A 23,218-nucleotide genomic window follows, 5' to 3' on the forward strand; every position below is an offset into this window, starting at 1 on the left:
GTGCGTCAGGGTGCGTCCTGTCGTTAGGGTGCGTTGTTAGGGTGCGTCAGGGTGCGTCGTTAGGGTGCGTCAGGGTGCGCCCTGTCGTTAGGGTGCGTCGTTAGGGTTCGTCAGGGTGCGTCGTTAGGGTGCGTCAGGGTGCGTCGTTAGGGTGCGTCAGGGTGCGTCGTTAGGGTTCGTCAGGGTGCGTTGTGTCGTCAGGGTGCGTTGTTAGGGTGTGTCAGGGTGCGTCGTTAGGGTGCGTCAGGGTGCGTCGTTAGGGTGCGTCAGGGTGCGTCGTTAGGGTGCGTCAGGGTGCGTCGTTAGGGTTCGTCAGGGTGCGTTGTGTCGTCAGGGTGCGTTGTTAGGGTGCGTCAGGGTGCGTCGTTAGGGTGTGTCAGGGTGCGTCTTTAGGGTGCGTTAGGGTGCGATAGGGTGCGTCGTTAGGGTGCGTCAGGGTGCGTCGTTAGGGTTCGTTAGGGTGCGTCGTTAGGGTGCGTCAGGGTGCGTCGTTAGGGTGCGTCAGGGTGCGTCGTTAGGGTTCGTCAGGGTGCGTTGTGTCGTCAGGGTGCGTTGTTAGGGTGCGTCAGGGTGCGTCGTTAGGGTTCGTCAGGGTGCGTCGTTAGGGTTCGTCAGGGTGCGTCGTTAGGGTGCGTCAGGGTGCGTCGTTAGGGTGCGTCAGGGTGCGTCGTTAGGGTGCGTCGTTAGGGTTCGTCAGGGTGCGTTGTGTCGTCAGGGTGCGTTGTTAGGGTGCGTCGTTAGGGTGCGTCGTTAGGGTGCGTTGTGTCGTCAGGGTGCGTTGTTAGGGTTCGTCAGGGTGCGTCGTTAGGGTGTGTCAGGGTGCGTCGTTATGGTGCGTCAGGGTGCGTCGTTAGGGTGCGGCAGGGTGCGTTGTGTCGTCAGGGTGCGTTGTTAGGGTGCGTCAGGGTGCGTCGTTAGGGTGCGTCAGGGTGCGTTGTGTCGTCAGGGTGCGTTGTTAGGGTGCGTCAGGGTGCGTCGTTAGGGTGTGTCAGGGAGCGTCGTTAGGGTGCGTTAGGGTGGCATAGGGTGCGTCGTTAGGGTGCGTCGTCAGGGTGCGATAGCTTGCGTCGTTAGGGTGCGTCGTTAGGGTTCGTCAGGGTGCGTTGTTTCGTCAGGGTGCGTTGTTAGGGTGCGTCGTTAGGGTGCGTCGTTAGGGTGCGTTGTGTCGTCAGGGTGCGTTGTTAGGGTTCGTCAGGGTGCGTCGTTAGGGTGTGTCAGGGTGCGTCGTTATGGTGCGTCAGGGTGCGTCGTTAGGGTGCGGCAGGGTGCGTTGTGTCGTCAGGGTGCGTTGTTAGGGTGCGTCAGGGTGCGTCGTTAGGGTGCGTCAGGGTGCGTCCTGTCGTTAGGGTGCGTCGTTAGGGTTCGTCAGAGTGCGTCGTTAGGGTGCGTCAGGGTGCGTCGTTAGGGTTCGTCAGGGTGCGTTGTGTCGTCAGGGTGCGTCGTTAGGGTGCGTCAGGGTGCGTCCTGTCGTTAGGGTGCGTTGTTAGGGTGCGTCAGGGTGCGTCGTTAGGGTTCGTCAGGGTGCGTCGTTAGGGTGCGTCAGGGTGCGTCGTTAGGGTTCGTCAGGGTGCGTCGTTAGGGTGCGTCAGGGTGCGTCGTTAGGGTGCGTTGTTAGGGTGTGTCAGGGTGCGTCGTTAGGGTGCGTCAGGGTGCGTCGTTAGGGTGCGTCAGGGTGCGTCGTTAGGGTGCGTCAGGGTGCGTCGTTAGGGTTCGTCAGGGTGCGTTGTGTCGTCAGGGTGCGTTGTTAGGGTGCGTCAGGGTGCGTCGTTAGGGTGCGTCAGGGTGCGTCGTTAGGGTGCGTCAGGGTGCGTTGTGTCGTTAGGGTGCGTTGTTAGGGTGTGTCAGGGTGCGTCGTTAGGGTGCGTCAGGGTGCGTCCTGTCGTTAGGGTGCATTGTTAGGGTGCGTCAGGGTGCGTCGTTAGGGTGCGCGTCAGGGTGCGTCGTTAGGGTTCGTCAGAGTGCGTCGTTAGGGTGCGTCAGGGTGCGTCGTTAGGGTGCGTCAGGGTGCGTCGTTAGGGTTCGTCAGGGTGCGTTGTGCCGTCAGGGTGCGTTGTTAGGGTGCGTCAGGGTGCGTCGTTAGGGTGCGTCAGGGTGCGTCCTGTCGTTAGGGTGCGTTGTTAGGGTGTGTCAGGGTGCGTCGTTAGGGTGCGTCAGGGTGCGTCCTGTCGTTAGGGTGCGTCGTTAGGGTGCTTCAGGGTGCGTCGTTAGGGTGCGTCAGGGTGCGTCCTAGGGTGCGTCGTCGTTAGGGTGCGTCGTTAGGGTTCGTCAGGGTGTGTCGTTAGGGTGCGTCAGGGTGCGTCGTTAGGGTGCGTCAGGGTGCGTCGTTAGGGTTCGTCAGGGTGCGTTGTGTCGTCAGGGTGCGTTGTTAGGGTGCGTCAGGGTGCGTCGTTAGGGTTCGTCAGGGTGCGTCGTTAGGGTTCGTCAGGGTGCGTCGTTAGGGTGCGTCAGGGTGCGTCGTTAGGGTGCGTCAGGGTGCGTCGTTAGGGTGCGTCGTTAGGGTTCGTCAGGGTGCGTTGTGTCGTCAGGGTGCGTTGTTAGGGTGCGTCGTTAGGGTGCGTCGTTAGGGTGCGTTGTGTCGTCAGGGTGCGTTGTTAGGGTTCGTCAGGGTGCGTCGTTAGGGTGTGTCAGGGTGCGTCGTTATGGTGCGTCAGGGTGCGTCGTTAGGGTGCGGCAGGGTGCGTTGTGTCGTCAGGGTGCGTTGTTAGGGTGCGTCAGGGTGCGTTGTTAGGGTGCGTCAGGGTGCGTTGTGTCGTCAGGGTGCGTTGTTAGGGTGCGTCAGGGTGCGTCGTTAGGGTGTGTCAGGGTGCGTCGTTAGGGTGCGTTAGGGTGGCATAGGGTGCGTCGTTAGGGTGCGTCGTTAGGGTGCGATAGGTTGCGTCGTTAGGGTGCGTCGTTAGGGTTCGTCAGGGTGCGTTGTGTCGTCAGGGTGCGTTGTTAGGGTGCGTTGTTAGGGTGCGTCGTTAGGGTGCGTTGTGTCGTCAGGGTGCGTCGTTAGGGTGCGTCAGGGTGCGTCGTTAGGGTTCGTCAGGGTGCGTTGTGTCGTCAGGGTGCGTTGTTAGGGTGCGTCAGGGTGCGTCGTTAGGGTTCGTCAGGGTGCGTCGTTAGGGTTCGTCAGGGTGCGTCGTTAGGGTGCGTCAGGGTGCGTCGTTAGGGTGCGTCAGGGTGCGTCGTTAGGGTGCGTCGTTAGGTTTCGTCAGGGTGCGTTGTGTCGTCAGGGTGCGTTGTTAGGGTGCGTCGTTAGGGTGCGTCGTTAGGGTGCGTTGTGTCGTCAGGGTGCGTTGTTAGGGTTCGTCAGGGTGCGTCGTTAGGGTGTGTCAGGGTGCGTCGTTATGGTGCGTCAGGGTGCGTCGTTAGGGTGCGGCAGGGTGCGTTGTGTCGTCAGGGTGCGTTGTTAGGGTGCGTCAGGGTGCGTCGTTAGGGTGCGTCAGGGTGCGTTGTGTCGTCAGGGTGCGTTGTTAGGGTGCGTCAGGGTGCGTCGTTAGGGTGTGTCAGGGAGCGTCGTTAGGGTGCGTTAGGGTGGCATAGGGTGCGTCGTTAGGGTGCGTCGTTAGGGTGCGATAGGTTGCGTCGTTAGGGTGCGTCGTTAGGGTTCGTCAGGGTGCGTTGTGTCGTCAGGGTGCGTTGCTAGGGTGTCGTCAGGGTGCGTCGTTAGGGTGCGTTGTGTCGTCAGGGTGCGTTGTTAGGGTTCGTCAGGGTGCGTCGTTAGGGTGCGTCAGGGTGCGTCGTTATGGTGCGTCAGGGTGCGTCGTTAGGGTGCGGCAGGGTGCGTTGTGTCGTCAGGGTGCGTCGTTAGGGTGCGTCAGGGTGCGTCCTGTCGTTAGGGTAGGGTGCGTCAGGGTGCGTCGTTAGGGTTCGTCAGGGTGCGTCGTTAGGGTGCGTCAGGGTGCGTCGTTAGGGTTCGTCAGGGTGCGTCGTTAGGGTGCGTCAGGGTGCGTCGTTAGGGTGCGTCAGGGTGCGTCGTTAGGGTTCGTCAGGGTGCGTTGTGTCGTCAGGGTGCGTTGTTAGGGTGCGTCAGGGTGCGTCGTTAGGGTGCGTCAGGGTGCGTCGTTAGGGTGCGTCAGGGTGCGTTGTGTCATTAGGGTGCGTTGTTAGGGTGCGTCAGGGTGCGTCAGGGTGCGTCCTGTCGTTAGGGTGCATTGTTAGGGTGCGTCAGGGTGCGTCGTTAGGGTGCGTCAGGGTGCGTCCTGTCGTTAGGGTGCGTCGTTAGGGTTCGTCAGAGTGCGTCGTTAGGGTGCGTCAGGGTGCGTCGTTAGGGTGCGTCAGGGTGCGTCGTTAGGGTTCGTCAGGGTGCGTTGTGTCGTCAGGGTGCGTTGTTAGGGTGCGTCAGGGTGCGTCCTGTCGTTAGGGTGCGTTGTTAGGGTGCGTCAGGGTGCGTCGTTAGGGTTCGTCAGGGTGCGTCGTTAGGGTGCGTCAGGGTGCGTCGTTAGGGTTCGTCAGGGTGCGTCGTTAGGGTGCGTCAGGGTGCGTCGTTAGGGTGCGTCAGGGTGCGTCGTTAGGGTTCGTCAGGGTGCGTTGTGTCGTCAGGGTGCGTTGTTAGGGTGCGTCAGGGTGCGTCGTTAGGGTGCGTCAGGGTGCGTCGTTAGGGTTCGTCAGGGTGCGTTGTGTCGTTAGGGTGCGTTGTTAGGGTGCGTCAGGGTGCGTCAGGGTGCGTCAGGGTGCGTCCTGTCGTTAGGGTGCATTGTTAGGGTGCGTCAGGGTGCGTCGTTAGGGTGCGTCAGGGTGCGTCCTGTCGTTAGGGTGCGTCGTTAGGGTTCGTCAGAGTGCGTCGTTAGGGTGCGTCAGGGTGCGTCGTTAGGGTGCGTCAGGGTGCGTCGTTAGGGTTCGTCAGGGTGCGTTGTGTCGTCAGGGTGCGTTGTTAGGGTGCGTCAGGGTGCGTCAGGGTGCGTCCTGTCGTTAGGGTGCGTTGTTAGGGTGTGTCAGGGTGCGTCGTTAGGGTGCGTCAGGGTGCGTCCTGTCGTTAGGGTGCGTTGTTAGGGTGCGTCAGGGTGCGTCGTTAGGGTGCGTCAGGGTGCGTCCTGTCGTTAGGGTGCGTCGTTAGGGTTCGTCAGGGTGTGTCGTTAGGGTGCGTCAGGGTGCGTCGTTAGGGTGCGTCAGGGTGCGTTGTTAGGGTTCGTCAGGGTGCGTTGTGTCGTCAGGGTGCGTTGTTAGGGTGTGTCAGGGTGCGTCGTTAGGGTGCGTCAGGGTGCGTCGTTAGGGTGCGTCAGGGTGCGTCGTTAGGGTGCGTCAGGGTGCGTCGTTAGGGTTCGTCAGGGTGCGTCGTTAGGGTGCGTCGTTAGGGTTCGTCAGGGTGCGTTGTGTCGTCAGGGTGCGTTGTTAGGGTGCGTCGTTAGGGTGCGTCGTTAGGGTGCGTTGTGTCGTCAGGGTGCGTTGTTAGGGTTCGTCAGGGTGCGTCGTTAGGGTGTGTCAGGGTGCGTCGTTATGGTGCGTCAGGGTGCGTCGTTAGGGTTCGTCAGGGTGCGTTGTGTCGTCAGGGTGCGTTGTTAGGGTGCGTCAGGGTGCGTCGTTAGGGTGCGTCAGGGTGCGTTGTGTCGTTAGGGTGCGTCGTTAGGGTTCGTCAGAGTGCGTCGTTAGGGTGCGTCAGGGTGCGTCGTTAGGGTGCGTCAGGGTGCGTCGTTAGGGTTCGTCAGGGTGCGTTGTGTCGTCAGGGTGCGTTGTTAGGGTGCGTCAGGGTGCGTCAGGGTGCGTCAGGGTGCGTCCTGTCGTTAGGGTGCGTTGTTAGGGTGTGTCAGGGTGCGTCGTTAGGGTGCGTCAGGGTGCGTCCTGTCGTTAGGGTGCGTTGTTAGGGTGCGTCAGGGTGCGTCGTTAGGGTGCGTCAGGGTGCGTCCTGTCGTTAGGGTGCGTCGTTAGGGTTCGTCAGGGTGTGTCGTTAGGGTGCGTCAGGGTGCGTCGTTAGGGTGCGTCAGGGTGCGTCGTTAGGGTTCGTCAGGGTGCGTTGTGTCGTCAGGGTGCGTTGTTAGGGTGCGTCAGGGTGCGTCGTTAGGGTTCGTCAGGGTGCGTCGTTAGGGTTCGTCAGGGTGCGTCGTTAGGGTGCGTCAGGGTGCGTCGTTAGGGTGCGTCAGGGTGCGTCGTTAGGGTGCGTCGTTAGGGTTCGTCAGGGTGCGTTGTGTCGTCAGGGTGCGTTGTTAGGGTGCGTCGTTAGGGTGCGTCGTTAGGGTGCGTTGTGTCGTCAGGGTGCGTTGTTAGGGTTCGTCAGGGTGCGTCGTTAGGGTGTGTCAGGGTGCGTCGTTATGGTGCGTCAGGGTGCGTCGTTAGGGTGCGGCAGGGTGCGTTGTGTCGTCAGGGTGCGTTGTTAGGGTGCGTCAGGGTGCGTCGTTAGGGTGCGTCAGGGTGCGTTGTGTCGTCAGGGTGCGTTGTTAGGGTGCGTCAGGGTGCGTCGTTAGGGTGTGTCAGGGAGCGTCGTTAGGGTGCGTTAGGGTGGCATAGGGTGCGTCGTTAGGGTGCGTCGTTAGGGTGCGATAGGTTGCGTCGTTAGGGTGCGTCGTTAGGGTTCGTCAGGGTGCGTTGTGTCGTCAGGGTGCGTTGTTAGGGTGCGTCGTTAGGGTGCGTCGTTAGGGTGCGTTGTGTCGTCAGGGTGCGTTGTTAGGGTTCGTCAGGGTGCGTCGTTAGGGTGTGTCAGGGTGCGTCGTTATGGTGCGTCAGGGTGCGTCGTTAGGGTGCGGCAGGGTGCGTTGTGTCGTCAGGGTGCGTTGTTAGGGTGCGTCAGGGTGCGTCGTTAGGGTGCGTCAGGGTGCGTCCTGTCGTTAGGGTGCGTCGTTAGGGTTCGTCAGAGTGCGTCGTTAGGGTGCGTCAGGGTGCGTCGTTAGGGTTCGTCAGGGTGCGTTGTGTCGTCAGGGTGCGTCGTTAGGGTGCGTCAGGGTGCGTCCTGTCGTTAGGGTGCGTTGTTAGGGTGCGTCAGGGTGCGTCGTTAGGGTTCGTCAGGGTGCGTCGTTAGGGTGCGTCAGGGTGCGTCGTTAGGGTTCGTCAGGGTGCGTCGTTAGGGTGCGTCAGGGTGTTAGGGTGCGTCAGGGTGCGTCAGGGTGCGTCAGGGTGCGTCCTGTCGTTAGGGTGCGTTGTTAGGGTGTGTCAGGGTGCGTCGTTAGGGTGCGTCAGGGTGCGTCCTGTCGTTAGGGTGCGTTGTTAGGGTGCGTCAGGGTGCGTCGTTAGGGTGCGTCAGGGTGCGTCCTGTCGTTAGGGTGCGTCGTTAGGGTTCGTCAGGGTGTGTCGTTAGGGTGCGTCAGGGTGCGTCGTTAGGGTGCGTCAGGGTGCGTCGTTAGGGTTCGTCAGGGTGCGTTGTGTCGTCAGGGTGCGTTGTTAGGGTGTGTCAGGGTGCGTCGTTAGGGTGCGTCAGGGTGCGTCGTTAGGGTGCGTCAGGGTGCGTCGTTAGGGTGCGTCAGGGTGCGTCGTTAGGGTTCGTCAGGGTGCGTCGTTAGGGTGCGTCGTTAGGGTTCGTCAGGGTGCGTCGTTAGGGTGCGTCAGGGTGCGTCGTTAGGGTTCGTCAGGGTGCGTCGTTAGGGTGCGTCAGGGTGTTAGGGTGCGTCAGGGTGCGTCAGGGTGCGTCAGGGTGCGTCCTGTCGTTAGGGTGCGTTGTTAGGGTGTGTCAGGGTGCGTCGTTAGGGTGCGTCAGGGTGCGTCCTGTCGTTAGGGTGCGTTGTTAGGGTGCGTCAGGGTGCGTCGTTAGGGTGCGTCAGGGTGCGTCCTGTCGTTAGGGTGCGTCGTTAGGGTTCGTCAGGGTGTGTCGTTAGGGTGCGTCAGGGTGCGTCGTTAGGGTGCGTCAGGGTGCGTCGTTAGGGTTCGTCAGGGTGCGTTGTGTCGTCAGGGTGCGTTGTTAGGGTGTGTCAGGGTGCGTCGTTAGGGTGCGTCAGGGTGCGTCGTTAGGGTGCGTCAGGGTGCGTCGTTAGGGTGCGTCAGGGTGCGTCGTTAGGGTTCGTCAGGGTGCGTCGTTAGGGTGCGTCGTTAGGGTTCGTCAGGGTGCGTTGTGTCGTCAGGGTGCGTTGTTAGGGTGCGTCGTTAGGGTGCGTCGTTAGGGTGCGTTGTGTCGTCAGGGTGCGTTGTTAGGGTTCGTCAGGGTGCGTCGTTAGGGTGTGTCAGGGTGCGTCGTTATGGTGCGTCAGGGTGCGTCGTTAGGGTGCGGCAGGGTGCGTTGTGTCGTCAGGGTGCGTTGTTAGGGTGCGTCAGGGTGCGTCGTTAGGGTGCGTCAGGGTGCGTTGTGTCGTTAGGGTGCGTCGTTAGGGTTCGTCAGAGTGCGTCGTTAGGGTGCGTCAGGGTGCGTCGTTAGGGTGCGTCAGGGTGCGTCGTTAGGGTTCGTCAGGGTGCGTTGTGTCGTCAGGGTGCGTTGTTAGGGTGCGTCAGGGTGCGTCAGGGTGCGTCAGGGTGCGTCCTGTCGTTAGGGTGCGTTGTTAGGGTGTGTCAGGGTGCGTCGTTAGGGTGCGTCAGGGTGCGTCCTGTCGTTAGGGTGCGTTGTTAGGGTGCGTCAGGGTGCGTCGTTAGGGTGCGTCAGGGTGCGTCCTGTCGTTAGGGTGCGTCGTTAGGGTTCGTCAGGGTGTGTCGTTAGGGTGCGTCAGGGTGCGTCGTTAGGGTGCGTCAGGGTGCGTCGTTAGGGTTCGTCAGGGTGCGTTGTGTCGTCAGGGTGCGTTGTTAGGGTGTGTCAGGGTGCGTCGTTAGGGTGCGTCAGGGTGCGTCGTTAGGGTGCGTCAGGGTGCGTCGTTAGGGTGCGTCAGGGTGCGTCGTTAGGGTTCGTCAGGGTGCGTCGTTAGGGTGCGTCGTTAGGGTTCGTCAGGGTGCGTTGTGTCGTCAGGGTGCGTTGTTAGGGTGCGTCGTTAGGGTGCGTCGTTAGGGTGCGTTGTGTCGTCAGGGTGCGTTGTTAGGGTTCGTCAGGGTGCGTCGTTAGGGTGTGTCAGGGTGCGTCGTTATGGTGCGTCAGGGTGCGTCGTTAGGGTGCGTCAGGGTGCGTTGTGTCGTCAGGGTGCGTTGTTAGGGTGCGTCAGGGTGCGTCGTTAGGGTGTGTCAGGGTGCGTCGTTAGGGTGCGTTAGGGTGGCATAGGGTGCGTCGTTAGGGTGCGTCGTTAGGGTGCGATAGGTTGCGTCGTTAGGGTGCGTCGTTAGGGTTCGTCAGGGTGCGTTGTGTCGTCAGGGTGCGTTGTTAGGGTGCGTCGTTAGGGTGCGTCGTTAGGGTGCGTTGTGTCGTCAGGGTGCGTTGTTAGGGTTCGTCAGGGTGCGTCGTTAGGGTGTGTCAGGGTGCGTCGTTATGGTGCGTCAGGGTGCGTCGTTAGGGTGCGGCAGGGTGCGTTGTGTCGTCAGGGTGCGTTGTTAGGGTGCGTCAGGGTGCGTCGTTAGGGTGCGTCTGGGTGCGTGTCGTTAGGGTGCGTCGTTAGGGTTCGTCAGAGTGCGTCGTTAGGGTGCGTCAGGGTGCGTCGTTAGGGTTCGTCAGGGTGCGTTGTGTCGTCAGGGTGCGTCGTTAGGGTGCGTCAGGGTGCGTCCTGTCGTTAGGGTGCGTTGTTAGGGTGCGTCAGGGTGCGTCGTTAGGGTTCGTCAGGGTGCGTCGTTAGGGTGCGTCAGGGTGCGTCGTTAGGGTTCGTCAGGGTGCGTCGTTAGGGTGCGTCAGGGTGCGTCGTTAGGGTGCGTCAGGGTGCGTCGTTAGGGTTCGTCAGGGTGCGTTGTGTCGTCAGGGTGCGTTGTTAGGGTGCGTCAGGGTGCGTCGTTAGGGTGCGTCAGGGTGCGTCGTTAGGGTGCGTCAGGGTGCGTTGTGTCGTTAGGGTGCGTTGTTAGGGTGCGTCAGGGTGCGTCAGGGTGCGTCAGGGTGCGTCCTGTCGTTAGGGTGCATTGTTAGGGTGCGTCAGGGTGCGTCGTTAGGGTGCGTCAGGGTGCGTCCTGTCGTTAGGGTGCGTCGTTAGGGTTCGTCAGAGTGCGTCGTTAGGGTGCGTCGTTAGGGTGCGTCAGGGTGCGTCGTTAGGGATCGTCAGGGTGCGTTGTGTCGTCAGGGTGCGTTGTTAGGGTGCGTCAGGGTGCGTCAGGGTGCGTCAGGGTGCGTCCTGTCGTTAGGGTGCGTTGTTAGGGTGTGTCAGGGTGCGTCGTTAGGGTGCGTCAGGGTGCGTCCTGTCGTTAGGGTGCGTTGTTAGGGTGCGTCAGGGTGCGTCGTTAGGGTGCGTCAGGGTGCGTCCTGTCGTTAGGGTGCGTCGTTAGGGTTCGTCAGGGTGCGTCGTTAGGGTGCGTCAGGGTGCGTCGTTAGGGTGCGTCATGGTGCGTCGTTAGGGTTCGTCAGGGTGCGTCGTTAGGGTGCGTCAGGGTGCGTCGTTAGGGTGCGTCAGGGTGCGTCGTTAGGGTGCGTCAGGGTGCGTCGTTAGGGTTCGTCAGGGTGCGTTGTAGGGTGCGTCAGGGTGCGTTGTTAGGGTGCGTCAGGGTGCGTCGTTAGGGTGCGTCAGGGTACGTTGTGTCGTTAGGGTGCGTTGTTAGGGTGCGTCAGGGTGCGTCAGGGTGCGTCAGGGTGCGTCCTGTCGTTAGGGTGCGTTGTTAGGGTGCGTCAGGGTGCGTCGTTAGGGTGCGTCAGGGTGCGTCCTGTCGTTAGGGTGCGTCGTTAGGGTTCGTCAGAGTGCGTCGTTAGGGTGCGTCAGGGTGCGTCGTTAGGGTGTGTCAGGGTGCGTCGTTAGGGTTCGTCAGGGTGCGTTGTGTCGTCAGGGTGCGTTGTTAGGGTGCGTCAGGGTGCGTCAGGGTGCGTCAGGGTGCGTCCTGTCGTTAGGGTGCGTTGTTAGGGTGTGTCAGGGTGCGTCGTTAGGGTGCGTCAGGGTGCGTCCTGTCGTTAGGGTGCGTTGTTAGGGTGCGTCAGGGTGCGTCGTTAGGGTGCGTCAGGGTGCGTCCTGTCGTTAGGGTGCGTCGTTAGGGTTCGTCAGGGTGCGTCGTTAGGGTGCGTCAGGGTGCGTCGTTAGGGTGCGTCATGGTGCGTCGTTAGGGTTCGTCAGGGTGCGTTGTGTCGTCAGGGTGCGTTGTTAGGGTGTGTCAGGGTGCGTCGTTAGGGTGCGTCAGGGTGCGTCGTTAGGGTGCGTCAGGGTGCGTCGTTAGGGTGCGTCAGGGTGCGTCGTTAGGGTTCGTCAGGGTGCGTTGTGTCGTCAGGGTGCGTTGTTAGGGTGCGTCAGGGTGCGTCGTTAGGGTGTGTCAGGGTGCGTCTTTAGGGTGCGTTAGGGTGCGATAGGGTGCGTCGTTAGGGTGCGCCAGGGTGCGTCGTTAGGGTTCGTCAGGGTGTGTCGTTAGGGTGCGTCAGGGTGCGTCGTTAGGGTGCGTCAGGGTGCGTCGTTAGGGTTCGTCAGGGTGCGTTGTGTCGTCAGGGTGCGTTGTTAGGGTGCGTCAGGGTGCGTCGTTAGGGTTCGTCAGGGTGCGTCGTTAGGGTTCGTCAGGGTGCGTCGTTAGGGTGCGTCAGGGTGCGTCGTTAGGGTGCGTCGTTAGGGTGCGTCGTTAGGGTTCGTCAGGGTGCGTCGTTAGGGTTCGTCAGGGTGCGTCGTTAGGGTGCGTCAGGGTGCGTCGTTAGGGTGCGTCAGGGTGCGTTGTGTCGTTAGGGTGCGTCAGGGTGCGTTGTGTCGTTAGGGTGCGTTGTTAGGGTGCGTCAGGGTGCGTCAGGGTGCGTCAGGGTGCGTCCTGTCGTTAGGGTGCGTTGTTAGGGTGCGTCAGGGTGCGTCGTTAGGGTGCGTCAGGGTGCGTCCTGTCGTTAGGGTGCGTCGTTAGGGTTCGTCCGAGTGCGTCGTTAGGGTGCGTCAGGGTGCGTCGTTAGGGTGCGTCAGGGTGCGTCGTTAGGTTTCGTCAGGGTGCGTTGTGTCGTCAGGGTGCGTTGTTAGGGTGTGTCAGGGTGCTTCGTTAGGGTGCGTCAGGGTGCGTCCTGTCGTTAGGGTGCGTCGTTAGGGTGCGTCAGGGTGCGTCGTTAGGGTGCGTCAGGGTGCGTCCTGTCGTTAGGGTGCGTCGTTAGGGTTCGTCAGGGTGCGTCGTTAGGGTGCGTCAGGGTGCGTCGTTAGGGTTCGTCAGGGTGCGTTGTGTCGTCAGGGTGCGTTGTTAGGGTGTGTCAGGGTGCGTCGTTAGGGTGCGTCAGGGTGCGTCGTTAGGGTGCGTCAGGGTGCGTCGTTAGGGTGCGTCAGAGTGCGTCGTTAGGGTTCGTCAGGGTGCGTTGTGTCGTCAGGGTGCGTTGTTAGGGTGCGTCATTAGGGTGCGCCGTTAGGGTGCGTTGTGTCGTCAGGGTGCGTTGTTAGGGTTCGTCAGGGTGCGTCGTTAGGGTGTGTCAGGGTGCGTCGTTATGGTGCGTCAGGGTGCGTCGTTAGGGTGCGGCAGGGTGCGTTGTGTTGTCAGGGTGCGTTGTTAGGGTGCGTCAGGGTGCGTCGTTAGGGTGCGTCAGGGTGCGTCGTTAAGGTTCGTCAGGGTGCGTCGTTAGGGTTCGTCAGGGTGCGTCGTTAGGGTTCGTCAGGGTGCGTTGTGTCGTCAGGGTGCGTTGTTAAGGTGTGTCAGGGTGCGTCGTTAGGGTGCGATAGGGTGCGTCGTTTGGGTTCGTCAGGGTGAGTTGTGTCGTCAGGGTGCGTTGTTAGGGTGAGTCAGGTTGCGTCGTTAGGGTGCGTCAGGGTGCGTCGTTAAGGTTCGTCAGGGTGCGTCGTTAGGGTTCGTCAGGGTGCGTCGTTAGGGTGCGTCAGGGTGCGTCCTGTCGTTAGGGTGCGTCGTTAGGGTTCGTCAGAGTGCGTCGTTAGGGTGCGTCAGGGTGCGTCGTTAGGGTGCGTCAGGGTGCGTCGTTAGGGTTCGTCAGGGTGCGTTGTGTCGTCAGTGTGCGTCGTTAGGGTGCGTCAGGGTGCGTCCTGTCGTTAGGGTGCGTTGTTAGGGTTCGTCAGGGTGCGTCGTTAGGGTGCGTCAGGGTGCGTCCTGTCGTTAGGGTGCGTCGTTAGGGTTCGTCAGGGTGCGTCGTTAGGGTGCGTCAGGGTGCGTCGTTAGGGTGCGTCAGGGTGCGTCGTTAGGGTTCGTCAGGGTGCGTTGTGTCGTCAGGGTGCGTTGTTAGGGTGCGTGCGTCAGGGTGCGTCAGGGTGCGTCCTGTCGTTAGGGTGCGTTGTTAGGGTGTGTCAGGGTGCGTCGTTAGGGTGCGTCAGGGTGCATCCTGTCGTTAGGGTGCGTTGTTAGGGTGCGTCAGGGTGCGTCGTTAGGGTGCGTCAGGGTGCGTCGTTAAGGTTCGTCAGGGTGCGTCGTTAGGGTTCGTCAGGGTGCGTCGTTAGGGTGCGTCAGGGTGCGTCATGGTGCGTCAGGGTGCGTCCTGTCGATAGGGTGCGTTGTTAGGGTGCGTCAGGGTGCGTCGTTAGGGTGCGTCAGGGTGCGTCCTGTCGTTAGGGTGCGTCGTTAGGGTTCGTCAGAGTGCGTCGTTAGGGTGCGTCAGGGTGCGTCGTTAGGGTGCGTCAGGGTGCGTCGTTAGGGTTCGTCAGGGTGCGTTGTGTCGTCAGTGTGCGTCGTTAGGGTGCGTCAGGGTGCGTCCTGTCGTTAGGGTGCGTTGTTAGGGTGCGTCAGGGTGCGTCGTTAGGGTGCGTCAGGGTGCGTCCTGTCGTTAGGGTGCGTCGTTAGGGTTCGTCAGGGTGCGTCGTTAGGGTGCGTCAGGGTGCGTCGTTAGGGTGCGTCAGGGTGCGTCGTTAGGGTTCGTCAGGGTGCGTTGTGTCGTCAGGGTGCGTTGTTAGGGTGTGTCAGGGTGCGTCGTTAGGGTGCGTCAGGGTGCGTCGTTAGGGTGCGTCAGGGTGCGTCGTTAGGGTGCGTCAGGGTGCGTCGTTAGGGTTCGTCAGGGTGCGTTGTGTCGTCAGGGTGCGTTGTTAGGGATGTGTCAGGGTGCGTCGTTAGGGTGCGTCAGGGTGCGTCGTTAGGGTGCGTCAGGGTGCGTCGTTAGGGTGCGTTGTGTCGTCAGGGTGCGTTGTTAGGGTGCGTCAGGGTGCGTCGTTAGGGTGCGTCAGGGTGCGTCGTTAGGTTGCGTCAGGGTGCGTTGTGTCGTTAGGGTGCGTTGTTAGGGTGCGTCAGGGTGCGTCAGGGTGCGTCAGGGTGCGTCCTGTCGTTAGGGTGCGTTGTTAGGGTGCGTCAGGGTGCGTCGTTAGGGTGCGTCAGGGTGCGTCCTGTTGTTAGGGTGCGTCGTTAGGGTTCGTCAGAGTGCGTCGTTAGGGTGCGTCAGGGTGCGTCGTTAGGGTGCGTCAGGGTGCGTCGTTAGGGTTCGTCAGGGTGCGTTGTGTCGTCAGGGTGCGTTGTTAGGGTGCGTCAGGGTGCGTCGTTAGGGTGCGTCAGGGTGCGTCGTTAGGGTGCGTCAGGGTGCGTCGTTAGGGTGCGTCAGGGTGCGTCGTTAGGGTTCGTCAGGGTGCGTTGTGTCGTCAGGGTGCGTTGTTAGGGATGTGTCAGGGTGCGTCGTTAGGGTGCGTCAGGGTGCGTCGTTAGGGTGCGTCAGGGTGCGTCGTTAGGGTTCGTCAGGGTGCGTTGTGTCGTCAGGGTGCGTCAGGGTGCGTCGTTAGGGTGCGTCAGGGTGCGTCGTTAGGGTGCGTCAGGGTGCGTTGTGTCGTTAGGGTGCGTTGTTAGGGTGCGTCAGGGTGCGTCATGGTGCGTCAGGGTGCGTCCTGTCGATAGGGTGCGTTGTTAGGGTGCGTCAGGGTGCGTCGTTAGGGTGCGTCAGGGTGCGTCCTGTCGTTAGGGTGCGTCGTTAGGGTTCGTCAGAGTGCGTCGTTAGGGTGCGTCAGGGTGCGTCGTTAGGGTGCGTCAGGGTGCGTCGTTAGGGTTCGTCAGGGTGCGTTGTGTCGTCTGTGTGCGTCGTTAGGGTGCGTCAGGGTGCGTCCTGTCGTTAGGGTGCGTTGTTAGGGTGCGTCAGGGTGCGTCGTTAGGGTGCGTCAGGGTGCGTCCTGTCGTTAGGGTGCGTCGTTAGGGTTCGTCAGGGTGCGTCGTTAGGGTGCGTCAGGGTGCGTCGTTAGGGTGCGTCAGGGTGCGTCGTTAGGGTTCGTCAGGGTGCGTTGTGTCGTCAGGGTGCGTTGTTAGGGTGTGTCAGGGTGCGTCGTTAGGGTGCGTCAGGGTGCGTCGTTAGGGTTCGTCAGGGTGCGTCGTTAGGGTGCGTCAGGGTGCGTCGTTAGGGTTCGTCAGGGTGCGTTGTGTCGTCAGGGTGCGTTGTTAGGGTGTCGTCAGGGTGCGTCGTTAGGGTGCGTCAGAGTGCGTCGTTAGGGTTCGTCAGGGTGCGTTGTGTCGTCAGGGTGCGTTGTTAGGGTGCGTCAGGGTGCGTCGTTAGGGTGCGTCAGGGTGCGTCGTTAGGGTGCGTCAGGGTGCGTTGTGTCGTTAGGGTGCGTCGTTAGGGTTCGTCAGAGTGCGTCGTTAGGGTGCGTCAGGGTGCGTCGTTAGGGTTCGTCAGGGTGCGTTGTGTCGTCAGGGTGCGTCGTTAGGGTGCGTCAGGGTGCGTCGTTAGGGTGCGTCAGGGTGCGTGGTGTCGTCAGGGTGCGTTGTTAGGGTCGTCAGGGTGCGTCGTTAGGGTGAGTCAGGGTGCGTCCTGTCGTTAGGGTGCGTCGTTAGGGTTCGTCAGGGTGCGTCGTTAGGGTGCGTCAGGGTGCGTCGTTAGGGTGCGTCATGGTGCGTCGTTAGGGTTCGTCAGGGTGCGTTGGGTCGTCAGGGTGCGTTGTTAGGGTGTGTCAGGGTGCGTCGTTAGGGTGCGTCAGGGTGCGTCGTTAGGGTGCGTCAGGGTGCGTCGTTAGGGTGCGTCAGGGTGCGTCGTTAGGGTTCGTCAGGGTGCGTTGTGTCGTCAGGGTGCGTTGTTAGGGTGCGTCAGGGTGCGTCGTTAGGGTGTGTCAGGGTGCGTCTTTAGGGTGCGTTAGGGTGCGATAGGGTGCGTCGTTAGGGTGCGTCAGGGTGCGTCGTTAGGGTTCGTCAGGGTGTGTCGTTAGGGTGCGTCAGGGTGCGTCGTTAGGGTGCGTCAGGGTGCGTCGTTAGGGTTCGTCAGGGTGCGTTGTGTCGTCAGGGTGCGTTGTTAGGGTGCGTCAGGGTGCGTCGTTAGGGTTCGTCAGGGTGCGTCGTTAGGGTTCGTCAGGGTGCGTCGTTAGGGTGCGTCAGGGTGCGTCGTTAGGGTGCGTCAGGGTGCGTCGTTAGGGTGCGTCGTTAGGGTTCGTCAGGGTGCGTCGTTAGGGTTCGTCAGGGTGCGTCGTTAGGGTGCGTCAGGGTGCGTCGTTAGGGTGCGTCAGGGTGCGTCGTTAGGGTGCGTCAGGGTGCGTTGTGTCGTTAGGGTGCGTTGTTAGGGTGCGTCAGGGTGCGTCGTTAGGGTGCGTCAGGGTGCGTCCTGTCGGTAGGGTGCGTTGTTAGGGTGCGTCAGGGTGCGTCGTTAGGGTGCGTCAGGGTGCGTCCTGTCGTTAGGGTGCGTCGTTAGGGTTCGTCCGAGTGCGTCGTTAGGGTGCGTCAGGGTGCGTCGTTAGGGTGCGTCAGGGTGCGTCGTTAGGGTTCGTCAGGGTGCGTTGTGTCGTCAGGGTGCGTTGTTAGGGATGTGTCAGGGTGCGTCGTTAGGGTGCGTCAGGGTGCGTCGTTAGGGTGCGTCAGAGTGCGTCGTTAGGGTTCGTCAGGGTGCGTTGTGTCGTCAGGGTGCGTTGTTAGGGTGTGTCAGGGTGCGTCGTTAGGGTGCGTCCTGTCGTTAGGGTGCGTTGTTAGGGTGCGTCAGGGTGCGTCGTTAGGGTGCGTCAGGGTGCGTCCTGTCGTTAGGGTGCGTCGTTAGGGTTCGTCAGAGTGCGTCGTTAGGGTTCGTCAGGGTGCGTCGTTAGGGTGCGTCAGGGTGCGTCGTTAGGGTTCGTCAGGGTGCGTTGTGTCGTCAGGGTGCGTTGTTAGGGTGCGTCAGGGTGAGTCAGGGTGCGTCAGGGTGCGTCCTGTCGTTAGGGTGCGTTGTTAGGGTGTGTCAGGGTGCGTCGTTAGGGTGCGTCAGGGTGCGTCCTGTCGTTAGGGTGCGTTGTTAGGGTGCGTCAGGGTGCGTCGTTAGGGTGCGTCAGGGTGCGTCCTGTCGTTAGGGTGCGTCGTTAGGGTTCGTCAGGGTGCGTCGTTAGGGTGCGTCAGGGTGCGTCGTTAGGGTGCGTCATGGTGCGTCGTTAGGGTTCGTCAGGGTGCGTTGTGTCGTCAGGGTGCGTTGTTAGGGTGTGTCAGGGTGCGTCGTTAGGGTGCGTCAGGGTGCGTCGTTAGGGTGCGTCAGGGTGCGTCGTTAGGGTGCGTCAGGGTGCGTCGTTAGGGTTCGTCAGGGTGCGTCGTTAGGGTGCGTCAGGGTGCGTCGTTAGGGTTCGTCAGGGTGCGTCGTTAGGGTGCGTCAGGGTTCGTCGTTAGGGTGCGTCAGGGTGCGTCGTTAGGGTTCGTCAGGGTGCGTTGTGTCGTCAGGGTGCGTTGTTAGGGTGCGTCAGGGTGCGTCGTTAGGGTGCGTCAGGGTGCGTCGTTAGGGTGCGTCAGGGTGCGTCAGGGTTCGTCAGGGTGCGTTGTGTCGTTAGGGTGCGTTGTTAGGGTGCGTCAGGGTGCGTCAGGGTGCGTCAGGGTGCGTCCTGTCGTTAGGGTGCGTTGTTAGGGTGCGTCAGGGTGCGTCGTTAGGGTGCGTCAGGGTGCGTCCTGTCGTTAGGGTGCGTCGTTAGGGTTCGTCAGAGTGCGTCGTTAGGGTGCGTCAGGGTGCGTCGTTAGGGTGCGTCAGGGTGCGTCGTTAGGGTTCGTCAGGGTGCGTTGTGTCGTCAGGGTGCGTTGTTAGGGTGCGTCAGGGTGCGTCAGGGTGCGTCAGGGTGCGTCCTGTCGTTAGGGTGCGTTGTCGTCAGGGTGCGTTGTTAGGGTGAGTCAGGTTGCGTCGTTAGGGTGCGTCAGGGTGCGTCGTTAAGGTTCGTCAGGGTGCGTCGTTAGGGTTCGTCAGGGTGCGTCGTTAGGGTGCGTCAGGGTGCGTCAGGGTGCGTCCTGTCGTTAGGGTGCGTTGTTAGGGTGCGTCAGGGTGCGTCGTTAGGGTGCGTCAGGGTGCGTCCTGTCGTTAGGGTGCGTCGTTAGGGTTCGTCAGAGTGCGTCGTTAGGGTGCGTCAGGGTGCGTCGTTAGGGTGCGTCAGGGTGCGTCGTTAGGGTTCGTCAGGGTGCGTTGTGTCATCAGGGTGCGTCGTTAGGGTGCGTCAGGGTGCGTCCTGTCGTTAGGGTGCGTTGTTAGGGTGCGTCAGGGTGCGTCGTTAGGGTGCGTCAGGGTGCGTCCTGTCGTTAGGGTGCGTCGTTAGGGTTCGTCAGGGTGCGTCGTTAGGGTGCGTCAGGGTGCGTCCTGTCGTTAGGGTGCGTTGTTAGGGTGCGTCAGGGTGCGTCGTTAGGGTGCGGCAGGGTGCGTTGTGTCGTCAGGGTGCGTTGTTAGGGTGCGTCAGGGTGCGTCGTTAGGGTGCGTCAGGGTGCGTCGTTAAGGTTCGTCAGGGTGCGTCGTTAGGGTTCGTCAGGGTGCGTCGTTAGGGTGCGTCAGGGTGCGTCGTTAGGGTGGGTCAGGGTGCTTCGTTAGGGTTCGTCAGGGTGCGTTGTGTCGTCAGGGTGCGTTGTTAAGGTGTGTCAGGGTGCGTCGTTAGGGTGCGATAGGGTGCGTCGTTAGGGTTCGTCAGGGTGCGTTGTGTCGTCAGGGTGCGTTGTTAGGGTGAGTCAGGTTGCGTCGTTAGGGTGCGTCAGGGTGCGTCGTTAAGGTTCGTCAGGGTGCGTCGTTAGGGTTCGTCAGGGTGCGTCGTTAGGGTGCGTCAGGGTGCGTCAGGGTGCGTCCTGTCGTTAGGGTGCGTTGTTAGGGTGCGTCAGGGTGCGTCGTTAGGGTGCGTCAGGGTGCGTCCTGTCGTTAGGGTGCGTCGTTAGGGTTCGTCAGAGTGCGTCGTTAGGGTGCGTCAGGGTGCGTCGTTAGGGTGCGTCAGGGTGCGTCGTTAGGGTTCGTCAGGGTGCGTTGTGTCATCAGGGTGCGTCGTTAGGGTGCGTCAGGGTGCGTCCTGTCGTTAGGGTGCGTTGTTAGGGTGCGTCAGGGTGCGTCGTTAGGGTGCGTCAGGGTGCGTCCTGTCGTTAGGGTGCGTCGTTAGGGTTCGTCAGGGTGCGTCGTTAGGGTGCGTCAGGGTGCGTCCTGTCGTTAGGGTGCGTTGTTAGGGTGCGTCAGGGTGCGTCGTTAGGGTGCGTCAGGGTGCGTCCTGTCGTTAGGGTGCGTCGTTAGGGTTCGTCAGAGTGCGTCGTTAGGGTGCGTCAGGGTGCGTCGTTAGGGTGCGTCAGGGTGCGTCGTTAGGGTTCGTCAGGGTGCGTTGTGTCATCAGGGTGCGTCGTTAGGGTGCGTCAGGGTGCGTCCTGTCGTTAGGGTGCGTTGTTAGGGTGCGTCAGGGTGCGTCGTTAGGGTGCGTCAGGGTGCGTCCTGTCGTTAGGGTGCATCGTTAGGGTTCGTCAGGGTGCGTCGTTAGGGTGCGTCAGGGTGCGTCGTTAGGGTGCGTCAGGGTGCGTCGTTAGGGTTCGTCAGGGTGCGTTGTGTCGTCAGGGTGCGTTGTTAGGGTGTGTCAGGGTGCGTCGTTAGGGTGCGTCAGGGTGCGTCGTTAGGCTGCGTCAGGGTGCGTCGTTAGGGTGCGTCAGGGTTTGTCGTTAGGGTTCGTCAGGGTGCGTTGTGTCGTCAGGGTGCGTTGTTAGGGTTCGTCAGGGTGCGTCGTTAGGGTGCGTCAGGGTGCGTCGTTAGGGTTCGTCAGGGTGCGTTGTGTCGTCAGGGTGCGTTGTTAGGGTGCGTCAGGGTGCGTCGTTAGGGTGCGTCAGGGTGCGTCGTTAGGGTTCGTCAGGGTGCTTTGTGTCGTCAGGGTGCGTTGTTAGGGTGCGTCAGGGTGCGTCGTTAGGGTGCGTCAGGGTGCGTCCTGTCGTTAGGGTGCGTCGTTAGGGTTCGTCAGGGTGCGTCGTTAGGGTGCGTCAGGGTGCGTCCTGTCGTTAGGGTGCGTTGTTAGGGTGCGTCAGGGTGCGTCGTTAGGGTGCGTCAGGGTGCGTCCTGTCGTTAGGGTGCGTCGTTAGGGTTCGTCAGAGTGCGTCGTTAGGGTGCGTCAGGGTGCGTCGTTAGGGTGCGACAGGGTGCGTTGTGTCATCAGGGTGCGTCGTTAGGGTGCGTCAGGGTGCGTTGTTAGGGTTGCGTCAGGGTGCGTCGTTAGGGTGCGTCAGGGTGCGTCCTGTCGTTAGGGTGCATCGTTAGGGTTCGTCAGGGTGCGTCGTTAGGGTGCGTCAGGGTGCGTCGTTAGGGTGCGTCAGGGTGCGTCGTTAGGGTTCGTCAGGGTGCGTTGTGTCGTCAGGGTGCGTTGTTAGGGTGTTCAGGGTGCGTCGTTAGGGTGCGTCAGGGTGCGTCGTTAGGCTGCGTCAGGGTGCGTCGTTAGGGTGCGTCAGGGTTTGTCGTTAGGGTTCGTCAGGGTGCGTTGTGTCGTCAGGGTGCGTTGTTAGGGTTCGTCAGGGTGCGTCGTTAGGGTGTGTCAGGGTGCGTCGTTAGGGTGCGATAGGGTGCGTCGTTAGGGTTCGTCAGGGTGTCAGGGTGTCGTCAGGGTGCGTCGTTAGGGTGCGTCAGGGTGCGTCGTTAGGGTGCGTCAGGGTGCGTCGTTAGGGTTCGTCAGGGTGCTTTGTGTCGTCAGGGTGCGTCGTTAGGGTGTGTCAGGGTGCGTCGTTAGGGTGCGATAGGGTGCGTCGTTAGGGTTCGTCAGGGTGCGTTGTGTCGTCAGGGTGCGTTGTTAGGGTGCGTCAGGGTGCGTCGTTAGGGTGTGTCAGGGTGCGTCGTTAGGGTGCGATAGGGTGCGTCGTTAGGGTGCGTCGTTAGGGTTCGTCAGGGTGCGTCGTTAGGGTTCGTCAGGGTGCGTCGTTAGGGTTCGTCAGGGTGCGTCGTTAGGGTGCGTCAGGGTGCGTCATTAGGGTTCGTCAGGGTGCGTTGTGTCGTCAAGGTGCGTCGTTAGGGTGCGTCAGGGTGCGTCATTAGGGTGCGTCAGGGTGCGTCGTTAGGGTTCGTCAGGGTGCGTCGTTAGGGTTCGTCAGGGTGCGTTGTGTCGTCAGGGTGCGTCGTTAGGGTGCGTCAGGGTGCGTCGTTAGGATGCGTCAGGATGCGTCGTTAGGGTTCGTCAGGGTGCGTCGTTAGGGTTCGTCAGGGTGCGTTGTGTCGTCAGGGTGCGTTGTTAGGGTGCGTCAGGGTGCGTCGTTAGGGTGCGATAGGGTGCGTCGTTAGGGTTCGTCAGGGTGCGTTGTGTCGTCAGGGTGCGTCGTTAGGGTGTGTCAGGGTGCGCCGTTAGGGTGCGATAGGGTGCGTCGTTAGGGTTCGTCAGGGTGCGTTGTGTCGTCATGGTGCGTTGTTAGGGTGCGTCAGGGTGCGTCGTTAGGGTGGTGTGTCAGGGTGCGTCGTTAGGGTGCGATAGGGTGCGTCGTTAGGGTGTCGTTAGGGTTCGTCAGGGTGCGTCGTTAGGGTTCGTCAGGGTGCGTCGTTAGGGTTCGTCAGGGTGCGTCGTTAGGGTGCGTCAGGGTGCGTCATTAGGGTTCGTCAGGGTGCGTTGTGTCGTCAGGGTGCGTCGTTAGGGTGCGTCAAGGTGTGTCATTAGGGTGCGTCAGGGTGCGTCGTTAGGGTTCGTCAGGGTGCGTCGTTAGGGTTCGTCAGGGTGCGTCGTTAGGGTTCGTCAGGGTGCGTCGTTAGGGTGCGTCAGGGTGCGTCATTAGGGTTCGTCAGGGTGCGTTGTGTCGTCAGGGTGCGTCGTTAGGGTGCGTCAAGGTGTGTCATTAGGGTGCGTCAGGGTGCGTCGTTAGGGTTCGTCAGGGTGCGTCGTTAGGGTTCGTCAGGGTGCGTTGTGTCGTCAGGGTGCGTTGTTAGGGTGCGTCAGGGTGCGTCGTTAGGGTGCGTCAGGGTGTCGTCAGGGTGCGTCGTTAGGGTTCGCCAGGGTGCGTTGTGTCGTTAGGGTGCGTTGTTAGGGTGCGTCAGGTTGCGTCGTTAGGGTGCGTCAGGGTGCGTCCTGTCGTTAGGGTGCGTTGTTAGGGTGCGTCATGGTGCGTCGTTAGGGTGCGTCAGGGTGCGTCCTGTCGTTAGGGTGCGTTGTTAGGGTGCGTCATTAGGGTGCGTCAGGGTGCGTCGTTAGGGTTCGTCAGGGTGCGTTGTGTCGTCAGGGTGCGTTGTTAGGGTGCGTCAGGGTGCGTCGTTAGGGTGTTTCAGGGTGCGTCGTTAGGGTGCGATAGGGTGCGTCGTTAGGGTTCGTCAGGGTGCGTTGTGTCGTCAGGGTGCGTTGTTAGGGTGTGTCAGGGTGCGTCGTTAGGGTGCGGCAGGGTGCGTTGTGTCGTCAGGGTGCGTTGTTAGGGTGCGTCAGGGTGCGTCGTTAGGGTGCGTCAGGGTGCGTCGTTAAGGTTTGTCAGGGTGCGTCGTTAGGGTGCGTCAGGGTGCGTCGTTAGGGTGCGTCAGGGTGCGTCCTGCCGTTAGGGTGCGTTGTTAGGGTGCGTCAGGGTGCGTCGTTAGGGTGCGTCAGGGTGCGTCCTGTCGTTAGGGTGCGTCGTTAGGGTTCGTCAGAGTGCGTCGTTAGGGTGCGTCAGGGTGCGTCGTTAGGGTGCGTCAGGGTGCGTCGTTAGGGTTCGTCAGGGTGCGTTGTGTCGTCAGGGTGCGTTGTTAGGGTGTGTCAGGGTGCGTTGTTAGGGTGCGTCAGGGTGCGTCGTTAGGGTGCGTCATGCGTCGTTAGGGTTCGTCAGGGTGCGTCGTTAGGGTTCGCCAGGGTGCGTTGTGTCGTTAGGGTGCGTTGTTAGGGTGCGTCAGGTTGCGTCGTTAGGGTGCGTCAGGGTGCGTCCTGTCGTTAGGGTGCGTTGTTAGGGTGCGTCATGGTGCGTCGTTAGGGTTTAGGGTGCGTCAGGGTGCGTCGTTAGGGTTCGTCAGGGTGCGTTGTGTCGTCAGGGTGCGTTGTTAGGGTGCGTCAGGGTGCGTCGTTAGGGTGTTTCAGGGTGCGTCGTTAGGGGTCGTTAGGGTGCGTCAGGGTGCGTCGTTAGGGTGCGGCAGGGTGCGTTGTGTCGTCAGGGTGCGTTGTTAGGGTGCGTCAGGGTGCGTCGTTAGGGTGCGTCAGGGTGCGTCGTTAAGGTTCGTCAGGGTGCGTCGTTAGGGTTCGTCAGGGTGCGTCGTTAGGGTGCGTCCTGTCGTTAGGGTGCGTTGTTAGGGTGCGTCAGGGTGCGTCGTTAGGGTGCGTCAGGGTGCGTCCTGTCGTTAGGGTGCGTCGTTAGGGTTCGTCAGAGTGCGTCGTTAGGGTGCGTCAGGGTGCGTCGTTAGGGTGCGTCAGGGTGCGTCGTTAGGGTTCGT

Source organism: Salvelinus alpinus, unplaced genomic scaffold (genome assembly GCF_045679555.1).
Source record: "Salvelinus alpinus unplaced genomic scaffold, SLU_Salpinus.1 scaffold_64, whole genome shotgun sequence".
NCBI classification, from domain to species: Eukaryota; Metazoa; Chordata; class Actinopteri; order Salmoniformes; family Salmonidae; genus Salvelinus; species Salvelinus alpinus.